Genomic DNA, 11,511 nt, shown 5'->3' with positions numbered 1-11,511 from the left:
TCAACTTCTCGTAATTACAATGGAAATAATAATAATAATTCAGGTATTAATAACATAATGAAAACCTTATTACAATCTGATCTAAACACACTTAAAAAGAAATAAAAACTTAAATGCTTAAAAAAAAACAAGTCTGAATTATCTTGCTAGCCAGCCACCCAGAGTCCCTCCAAACATCGAACCTTCTACTGAGCATCACCTGAAAATAAAATATAGAAGGGGTGAGTTTTCGCAAACTCAGTGTGTACAACCCTCGATGAAAAACAGGCATTCAAAGAGAAATCATCAAACATGCAATGCAATCCCATCCAAATTATCCATCTGCTACACACCATCTCTATCCCCCATCACACCATGTGGGGATATAAATATCGACCCACCCAACCCACACACCAATGGTAGCCCGGTTGTGAAGCTACCTTCATTTACATATTAGGCTTTAAAAGCCGTCGGTGGATCCACAATTGTCAAGCAACCATGCGATCCTCATGTACTTCCTCCATTCCATGATTCCTAACCCATATGCAACCTAAGCAGAATATTATATGTATGCATGTCACATCCATAAAACTTACTTTTAACACCTAGAGGCATTTTGGTCATTTTTACCCGTAGAGGCATTTCGGTAATTTTCCCTCTATTAAGGTTTTCACTTACCTTAGCCCGTTAACAAATCTCGTGAGCTAAGATGAACGAATACTATGCATCAGGTAGGATTCCAGAGAAGAGGAGGTGAGTCATTAAGACCGCTTAAGTACCAAGCTCTCCCTAGATCTAATCCTAGACATGCATATACCCGTTGCCACACCTTAACCCTATGAGTTGTCCACGGTCGCAATATATTAATAAAGTTTTATGTAGTTATCATATACTAGGCCCAAAACCCCTACATACATACATATAGCCCACTTGGCCCATCTCATTCATATGGCCCATCAGACCCAAATCACCTTTATATGGCCCGTTAGGCCCAAATCACCTTATATTCATGCTCACACACAAATTTTCTATCACATAGCATCAATTATCAAATTTTTCCTATTATGGGCCCAACAGCCCATCGGGCCATTAAGCCTATTCTGGCTCGGTTGGTCAGATCACAGCCCAAGTCCATGGAATTGCCCATGGGCCTCAAACAACCTATCGATTTCCTCCTCATGAGTTTTCGTGCACTCGCAAGACTACCGCAGCCAAACTTTCGGCTTATCAGCATTTCGGCTTTTCGGCTTTTGCCGATCTACTTGTGTGTGTAGTGTATGTACACAACTGGTAAGCAAGCATTCTGCGATTCCCTTAGTCACCAACCTACAAACAATATCACCCTTCAATTAATCGCATGCTTAATACATATCTTTAGTAAAACAAAAACCTCACCTTAACCTTACCTTATGCGATAAGTATAACAGCCCCTTCTTAAATCACTGACCATGATCAACTCCTAGATTTGCACCAATCTTAACTATTAAAACCAGAATAATAGGTGACTTGTATCCAACACAAGTCCCCTTACCTTAACTATGAACATTCGGCCACCTTAGCTAATGGGAGAGGAATACTTACTGAAACCGCAAACACGTAAAGATCAATTTCGGGAGAGAGCTAAGATCTGAGATCCGATACTAATTCCCTACCACAGTTGATTAGAAAGAGTGAGAAAAGAACAGCGTAATAAATTCTTAGCAAAACTGATTAGAAGAACAAACACTTACACTAGATTCGGTCGAAGAGTATTTAGCCCTTGAAAGATTCGGGTTCCAAACTTAGTATGGTGAATAAGGTATATTTGGCACAGATTAAAGAAGAAGAGTAGAAGAAGAAATCGGCTAAGTGAAACAAAGAAAATTGTGTAGAGAAGAACAGAAATTGACAGAAAAAAAAAAAAAAAGAAAAACAAAAGGGTTTTCGGATTTTTGGATCTTGAAGCGAAAAAGGGTTTCCGGTAGCAAGGTGAAAATGATTTTGGCATTAGCCTGATACCCTTGCATTCGGCACCTATTTATAACCTCTATGACTGAATTCCTCAAGCCTAAGTTCCCATTTTGGCTCTACTTGCTCCTCACTTCTCATCTCCTCGTTTTTCTCCCTAATAACCCCTTGATCCTTCCTCAAATTTCTCTTCTAATCACTCCCCTTGGAGTCCATCTTCACGCCACTTCCATCCTTCTAGAAGGCCAAAATTAAACTTCTAAAAATACTAAACTAGGATTCAAACCTTGGATCTCCTTCCTAGCCACTAACACCATCTCCCTACACTCTAAGTGGCGTCATTTAGCCACTCTTCCACAAGGCTTTTTGATGCCATTTTCCCCTAACTTTATTTAAAAGCCCAACTACTTGCCAACAAGGTCCTTTTAATAATTAAACTATAATTTCATTTACCCCTAGGTTCGAACTCAAACCATAATTAAGACCTACTATAATTATCACATGGCTAGGAACAAAAGCACAATTTTTATCAAAACCGAAAACAAATAAAGTTTAGGATTTCGGGATTTTTGAGGAGTTACAAGTAGCAACGGTGTAATTCATAGCTCAATTAAAAAGTTAATGATATCCTCTCATTGGCATTGTGTGGATTGATAAATATGGAACGGAGCCTCGAGTTGCTTTATCTCAAATGAGTAATTTATCACAGTCATTTGTTGACAATGGTCATATTAATCATTAAGAAGACACAATGCTAACAATGAGATAAAATAGGATTGTATTGAATGAATAGATTTAACTCAAAGTAACCAATGATATCAGATGAGGGTAACACACACATGACGAGGTCATTGGACAAAGCAGTTGGATGAATTGCTTTCGTAAATAGTATACAATAAAGAGTTTTTGGAATGACAGAAATGTGCAAGTGTACACAATTGCAATAAGTAATAAAGTGACAAGAAAATGTCGAGTTATCGTACTCACAGGGACTGTGAAAATAATTATTTACGAATGCAATTTTAAAACACTTTGGTGAAGAAAATATTTTGATTTAAGGAGGTGATTAAAAACTAGGATTTTAACTAAGTAAAATAAATAAAAATTAACTAAAAGTTCCAATGCACGATTTCAAAAGATGATTTTAATCCAGATAAGATAATTGTGTTAGATTAATTACATTTCTTAAATTAGAATTATTAAACTCATGTTTATGTTGTTGTTACGAATAAATTCACGGCAACTTAGTAATTTGCTAACTTATGATCATACTTACTTACCAAAAATTCATTTATCTCTTGACTATATCTCTATGTCAATTCAACTGATTAAACAAATTTTAATAAGCAAATATGTTAATGCACATACATACTTATGAAATTAAAATAATCTCTTGTACATATCTCTATGCCAATTCAAATAATTAATTCAATCTCATAATCACATAAAAGATTACGTGAGGTAACAATATATTTCTACCTTGAAACAGTTTAATCACAATAATCTTGCAAGTTATGCAAAGCTAATGTATCATTAGATACTGTTGCTAATTTAATCCTTAGCTACCTTAGATGATTAAATATGCACTGATTAAGTACTGTGTCAGTTAATTACAATTTCAATCCGTTTAAATAATTAATTTATTAGTTACTTTACAATTGTAATGCAAGAATAACTTAGTCATGGTTTTACTTAATCAAACATCTTACTGAGGCCTATAACAACACAAACACAATTTTAATAACTAATGTAGACAAAATGAAATCAACCTAACATGAATTAAATTTAAGCCATATTAATTAAATTAAACATATCAACATCAAAAATATTCATAGACACGTTCATAACAACAACAATAGAATTAAAAGGATAAGGAACAAGAATCAAAATTGGTGTTTCTCTGAGGCTTCACTAGTTTGCTCCGCTCCTCCTTCTCCACTTGTTCTTGTTGAACCAACGCTTCCATGAACACTTGAATGCTACTCCAAATGGTGGTTGAAGGACTCTTTTTTAAGAGGTGAAATAAGCAAAGGAATAAGGGAAGAAAATGAAGAACAATGGAAGGGAATGAAGAGAGAAAAATAAGAGAGAAGTGAAGAGATGAGAATGGTTGAGATGTGTTTGAAGTGAGCAGCAATGGGGGTATCTATAGGTTGAGATGGCTGCTAAAATTAGCAAAAATCAATAACCATAGAGTCCCCCCATGGCCAGCCACACATGTGGCAAGTTTGAAGGTTTCAAACTTGTTATTTTAAGGTAGGGGCAATTTTAGAAAGGCACAAATAGTAGGGGTTTGAATGCAATTTGAAGGAGTCTTCAAGGGCCATTTTGCAAGCCAAATAATCAGCAAAGCAAGCTAATTGGGTCAGCATGTGGGATGGTTTTGGACTGCCTAGTCGTCGGTTGGATCGGTTTTCTTAGTTTAACCCAACTGGGCCATTTTTCATAATTAATTAATAATAATTTATTTAACCCAAATTCAATTTGATTAAAATTAAAATTAATTATATTATGAATTAATACACATAATTTGGACCGTCTTAGGCTGAAAAATTAATTCGCCTTGATGCTTCAAAATTACTTCTCGGTTTTGCGCTTTTAGTAGTGTCTGTCGAGTCGTTTTTCGCCCTTTGTGCAAATCTATCGAAAATAATCAAAATTAATTAGAATTAAACATATTAATTATTTTAGTAAAAAATAATTATTTTATAATGATTATATATTTTTTGACAAGAATTTTACCGAACTGCATGAATTTGAGTTAAAAAGGATTGAAAAGTGTGTATATTTTCGTGTTTCCAGTTTTCAATCATGGAACCTCTTTTCGACTGACTCCATGATTAACTAATTGTGAATTATCAGAATGATACTTATGGACATAATTGCAATCAATAGAGCCTAATTATATATGTCTAATTGGTCCCTCCACTAGCTTAACAAAAGTTTGATCAGACTACATTTGAATTAGAAGAAAATTTTACAACTTTGGCAATAATTTAATTAAGTCGATTTATTTGATGTGGAATTAAATTAGGTGGTCGTGAGAATTTTTCAACTAGAGACTTTGATTAAATAATTTTCTTGAAAAATTAATTTGGAAAATCTAAGTGATTTTTGGAAATATTAATTTTGATCAAGTAAAATTAAATTAATCAAATCAACTAAAATTAATATGATATTTTTGGACGTTACTTTTCAAGTCAGACAATTGACCCAACGGGTAATTGAGCTTGAAAATTGGACCTGAGATAGTAAATTGGGCCCATGAACCCAAAATTGAGACCAAGACCCAAAAACTGGTCGAACTAGGTTTGGTGAAACCAGGTCGATGGTCCAACCGGTGGCTAGACCAGACTGGTCAAGTCGTCATTGACCCTGACTGGTCAGGTCGTAATTGTCCCAAACTGAACCAGCTCGAGGTGCTGTAAGGGTGTCGCACTTGCATCACCAGACACAGCGGTGCTGGTGGCTACGATGACGACATCCCGGTGGGCGGTGGTGGTTGGTCATCAGTGGTTGAGCAGTGGAAAAGTTACATTCCTACTGGACTTCTACTAGATAATTTGATTTCAAATTAAATATTCAAAAAATAATATTATTATAATAGTTTAATATTAAATAAAATTTGTAAATCCCAAATTATGGCCTAGTTGAAACAGTGTTTTCGGGACCACAAATTCGACATAAGAATACTTATTTTTATGTTCTAAAATTTCACAGGATGATTTCGTAAAAATTTCGTTCGAAAATTTTGACGTTTGGGCACTCAATTTAGTCAAAAGTTGACTAAATTGTAAAAAGTGCAAAATTTGAGTTCTACATGTTAAAGGTGTCAAATTGTTTTGAAATTTTAAATTTGAGGTCCTTAAATGGTAATTAGACCATTGATTAATTGTTGGACAAAAATAGACATGAAATGGGTGAAATAGAATATTTTTAAGTTAGGGGTATCTTGGTAATCTAATAATTAAAAGAATTAAAAAGGGAAAATAAGCCAAAATTGTCCATCTTCTTCCCCATTCAGCTGAAATTTGCATGGAAGCCATGGATAGGGTTTGGTTCAAGCTTCCAAGCTCATTTGTAAGGGATCCCGAGCCCCAATTTTAATGTTCTTTACATTTTAGAAGTCTCAGTAACTCGATTTAGCTATTTCCACCATTATTTTAAGCTAGGGTTTGTGTTTAAGAATTTACCCATGGATGACATGCATGTGTTTTGATGTTTAATAGTAGAATATGAATGCTCGGTGTGTAATAAATGACTTTTACTAAGTGATTTTCGGTGAAATTGTCAAAAAGGACTGTTTTGTAAAAGTTACAAAATTTGTCATAAAAGTTTGATTGAATGGAAATTAGGGGTTGTTATAGTTATGAAAATGGTTCGGCTAGGCTTAAAGTACAAATAAATTGAATGAAAAGCATTATACGAGCATTGGGGCAAAAGTGCAAATATGTGAAAGTTTAGGGGTCAAAATGAAAAATTTGTAAAAGTATGATTTTTGGACCCATATGAATAACGTGGCTAATTAGTAAGCTAAATGTGATATTATAGATCAAGAAAAATGTGGGGCATATATTGGAAATGAATGAGATTATGGACTAAATCGGAATAAATAATCGTGCTCGTTTTCGAGGTAAGTTCGTATGTCAATAATAATGCAATAATATCATTGTTCATGCTTGAACTTAAATTGATGTGTTAACATTATATGGTGAATATTTATATAGTTGGTATGATGATTGTGTTATGTGACAAATGCCTAAATGTTATTATGAACAATGCCATGATTATTTCATGAATATGAGCATGGTGAATTTGTAAGCATGAATGAATTTTAAGGTCGTTATCCACGATGGTATGAACAAGTACGATGAAGATGCTATGTGCAATGAGGAAAATCCCGTTTGTACCTTAGGAATAGTTTAGGATACAAGTGACATGTCACTAGGAATTAAGAAGTCCAAGCTCGTTGAGTGGTCCCGGTTCATGATATATGTAGCATCCGAGCTCATTAAGTGGTCCGAGTTCATTATGGATATGAGCATCCAAGCTCTTTGAGTGGTCTGAGTTCACAATGGATGCGATTCATGTAACCTTCGAGCTCGTTGAGAGGTCCAAGTTCATTATGGATGTGTTACATGTTATAAGGTAGCTTTGGCTTTGTATATTTATGTGGCACTTATGTGCAAATTTCCGTGTATCCAATAGTATTCCAAGTGTTCAACAGGTATTATAATCAATGATGCAATGAAAGTCTTGAGATGGGCATGGTAATGAAGGTAAAGCTATTCGATATGCTACAGATATGTACAGGTATGTATGTTATACTCATGAGTAATGCTTTGTTACAGGATGATATATGATGAAAAGGTATATTCTAGTATATGTATATGAATATTTGATTAATAAGCTAGAATGCTTGAATGATGAAAAATCTTGGTGATTATGTTATTATGCCATCATATGATAGTTATCATGATATTGCACTAAAATAGTTTTAGACATCAACAGTTGTGTGATTTCGAAAATCCACCAAAAATTGTGGAAATTGAATTAAAGACTGAATAAGATATGAGATTAAATCTTGTTGAATCTAGTTTCACATAAAAGAAGCGTTGTAAGCAAAAGAGTTTCATATTATGAGATATTTGAACTTTTGTGAGACAGAGCAGAGTGCTTTCACACTCCCCTATCTCAACTTTGGAAAATCACTAAAAATTGTACAAAAATGATTATGAGTTAGAATTTATATGAATAAATTATTAATAAGTATATTTTCAATAGAAATAGACAAGAACATTAATATAATCTCGTACCAAGATATAATAGACTTTTAGTAAAGAAGGGTCAAAGCTGTCAAACAGCAGAACAGGGGTAATTTTAAATAATAAAATGTACTTATTGGCTTATACAAAATTTTTGAAAATTTTATGATAAGAATATATGTGAGTCTAGTTTCAGGGAAAATTATCATATCTTGATTTGGAGTTCTGTAGCTCTAGATATAAATAATTTAGTTACTATGACTTGAGAAAACAGCATGACCAGAATATAAGTAAAAGTATAATTATGGTTATATTACCATGGAATCATGTTGATAATTTGCTTATTATTTTCATATGGACTTACTAAGCTTTAAGCTTACTCCCTCCTCTCCATTTCTTTAGTGTTGTCAAGTCGGCTCAGGGTTGGAGATCGCCTGAGGCAGCATCACACTATCAGGCTACCACCTTTGAAGTATTGTTGAATCTTAATGTCTTCATGTGAGTGGCATGTATAGGGACTTATTCATTATGATGTGTATTCTTTTGATTTGGCCAAGATGTTGGCTTAAATTGATTCATTGTGTATAGCCATGAGATGTGGCTTGTATGGATTATGGCTTGTAAGCCTATTTATCCAAGCTATTTATTTATACCCTGTGATGTGGTCATGTGATTATAATTGTTTGACATGAATGGTTAGTATCATGGTATGTATGCTTGATGAATGTGTTATGACCAAACAAAGTGGTCATAGTCAGAGAATAAAAGTGTGATATGGCAATAAGTCAGTAATGCTTGAACATGAAATTCGTGTGGAATGACTTAGGCATGCATGGTATAAATGTATAAGTAATAATCAAAATGACATGTTCAATTGATTGTGAATTGGTGTGTTTAGACATGGTATAAAATGAGTAAGCAAAACACATGTATGATGATATATGAATATTACAATTGAGTCTTAATCGAGGATGTTTAATCATTTACTTGATGCTACATTGTATGTGTCTATAATGTGTTTAAGTATGTGAGGTATTAATGGTAACAAAAAGGCTTCGAAAATAGCCTAAATGCTAGCCACACGGGCAGAGACACGGCCATGTGTCTCAACCATGTGGAGGATACGGCCTAGCACACGGGCATGTGATCTGGCCGAGTGGTTCAATTTGTTTTGCTGACGTCATAAACAAAGAGTTACATGGGCTGAGGACACGGGCGTGTTGGAGACACACGAGCTTGTCCTTGTGTCCACATGGGCGTGTGACCCTATTTCATGAAAATTTTTATAAGTTTCCTAAAACTTTCTAAAGTTCTCGGTTTAGTCCCGAACCACCCCGATGTATGTTTTAGGCCTCGAAGGCCCATATAAGGGGCGATATACATGCATTTGAAAAGTTTTAATTTTGGGCAAAATTTTGTGACCTAGTTTTGCATGTTTGTGAATGTTTAAGTCCGGTAACACCTCGAACCCTGTCCCGACGTCGGATACGGGTAAGGGGTGTTACAAAATTTAATACTTATCTTAATAGTATTTTATTAATTTAATATTAAAGTGATTATCTTAATATTTAATTTAATTTAATTTAATATTTATCTTGTAAATAAACATTCTATTATTTTAAAAGATTTAATATTAAATGATAAATATTAGATAAAATTAATATTAAAGTGATTAAATTTAATCATAGTTAAATTTTCTAAACTCTCCCTATATAAAAAGAGTCTTGGTCATTATTTACACACACTTAAATTCAAGAGAAAGTTGTAGAGACAAAATTCTCTAAAGAGATTATTTTGGAAAATTTCTAGAGATATTTTTCTAATTTGCAACTTGACCCAAAAGTTTAGAGAGATTGCAAAATTACCACATTGGTAATTTTTGTGAATAGGTTTCGAATTTGAATCGAGCCCACACTCGATAGACGTGAGCTTGAGGATAGCGGAGAAGACTACTCGATCGAAGCGTTCCTCTTAGATGAATCAAAAAGGTACAAATTTGATTAAGTGTTTATTACTTTAGATATCATAACCAAAATCTTGTTTTGAAAAATTTTTAAAACTCTAGTTTTTCCCCAAATTTTATTTTCCGCTACGTTTTCCAAACCCGTTTTTTCCAATAGGTCCCCTTAACACACTCTTACCTCGATCTAGAGAAGTACCAGCAGAACCAATAACAAGAGTTGATGAGAGGTAATCCAAATATTGCTCAAAAAGGGATTGTAAGTATGTTTTAATTTCCCCACGAATATTCTCACAACTAACCAGATCCTACTGAAGTTGGTTGACATACTTCTAAATCCTAGTGGTGACCCCATCACCCTCCATGAAAATTAACTAAAGCTTTGATACCTTTGTTGCGAAAATTCTAGAAAGCAAAGAGAGAGACGAGAGTGAAACAAAAGAGAGATTCTAAGGAAGAAGAAAATTGTTGTTTATTCAAAATTCAATGAAAATCATGCTTGCTTACACTGTTTCGTTTTTTTTTTTTTTGAAAAAAGCTTACACTGTTTCTTAATTAGATGAAAAAGAGACTAACTAAGACCATTTGGTTATGATAGTTGTACAATAACAGCCTGTCAAAACTCCTCATTTTGGCTTACTATAAAACTCACCGTATTACTTAATGAAGTGCACCGCTTCACTTAATACTAAAACTCACCGTTTATAAGAAATGTTTTCCCTCCCGACGGATCAACGGTTACAATTACATTTTAAAGCCTCAACTATCCTATCTTTAAAAGTTGTTCCCATTTACTCCTGTAACAGGGTGCCTATTACTTCATAAGAATGAAACTTCATTTTCAATGGATCCTGATTTTAAGATGAATAGAAACTAAAATTGGGATGAAAATGGGACTCAACCTTTTTTGTCTTGGATCTTGGATTTGACATTGATAATGGTGTGATATGGGATAGAATGCTACTTCAACACAATGGTCTACCTTTTGATTTACTATTAATTTTGTTAATTAAATGTTTTGTTAATGCTTGTTTAATTGAGGCAAAAACTAAGTTTTTTTAGTGAAACAGTGCGTGTAAGGAATAGCTAAAATGCATCGTTTCAGTTCTAGCTTAATAAGTAAAATGGTGCAGAGCTGATAACTGGTTTGACAGCTTTTTTTTTTTTTGTTATCTTGTACACGTCGTTTGTCTCTATTGAAGCAGCAAGGAGGTTCAGAAAAATGTTATGAATGAACAGACTTGAATTCTTAATTTTCTGTCTTCTTCCTCATTCTCTAAAGTTTTCTTCTTCCTCATTCTCCCTTATTTTTCTATCTTCTATGTGTTACTTACAAAAGATATCAGAGATAGACGATCTTCATGGCCACCGAGAGAGTCACCACACGCCTTTAAAAAGAGATGAGCCAACTATAACTTGAAGTGACTCAAATAAACATTAAACTCGAAACTAGATGTAAAGAGATGCATACAAACTTAAAGGAAGAAATATGTTTTGTGCAAACTGAACTAAAAAGTGAGCTTCGTTCAAATTTGCAAGCTATTTTAGAACAATATCTAGGGTAGTCTTCTCTAGTAGTAGCTTTAGGGGTCCAACATGACAAGGGCAACGGTATCCTAGGTGGGGAACCTTCTGGCTTAGCCAGTGAACAACTTCTAGTCTCTCTAGTAACAGAGGTAGGGCATTATGGTCTTCCATCTCGAACCAACTTAGTGGAATCAGTGGGGAGGGATTACAAGATGGAATGTCCAAAGTTTGATGGGGGAGATTTTAGAAGGTGGTGGTCCAAGTTAGAACAATTTTTTGAATCGGAAGCAGTCCCTGATCACTCTAAGGTTAAGGCAGTTATGTTGCATTTGG

The sequence above is a fragment of the Gossypium arboreum genome, chromosome 4 (assembly GCF_025698485.1).
Source record: "Gossypium arboreum isolate Shixiya-1 chromosome 4, ASM2569848v2, whole genome shotgun sequence".
Classification (NCBI taxonomy): domain Eukaryota; kingdom Viridiplantae; phylum Streptophyta; class Magnoliopsida; order Malvales; family Malvaceae; genus Gossypium; species Gossypium arboreum.
This window is presented reverse-complemented; position numbering follows the sequence as displayed.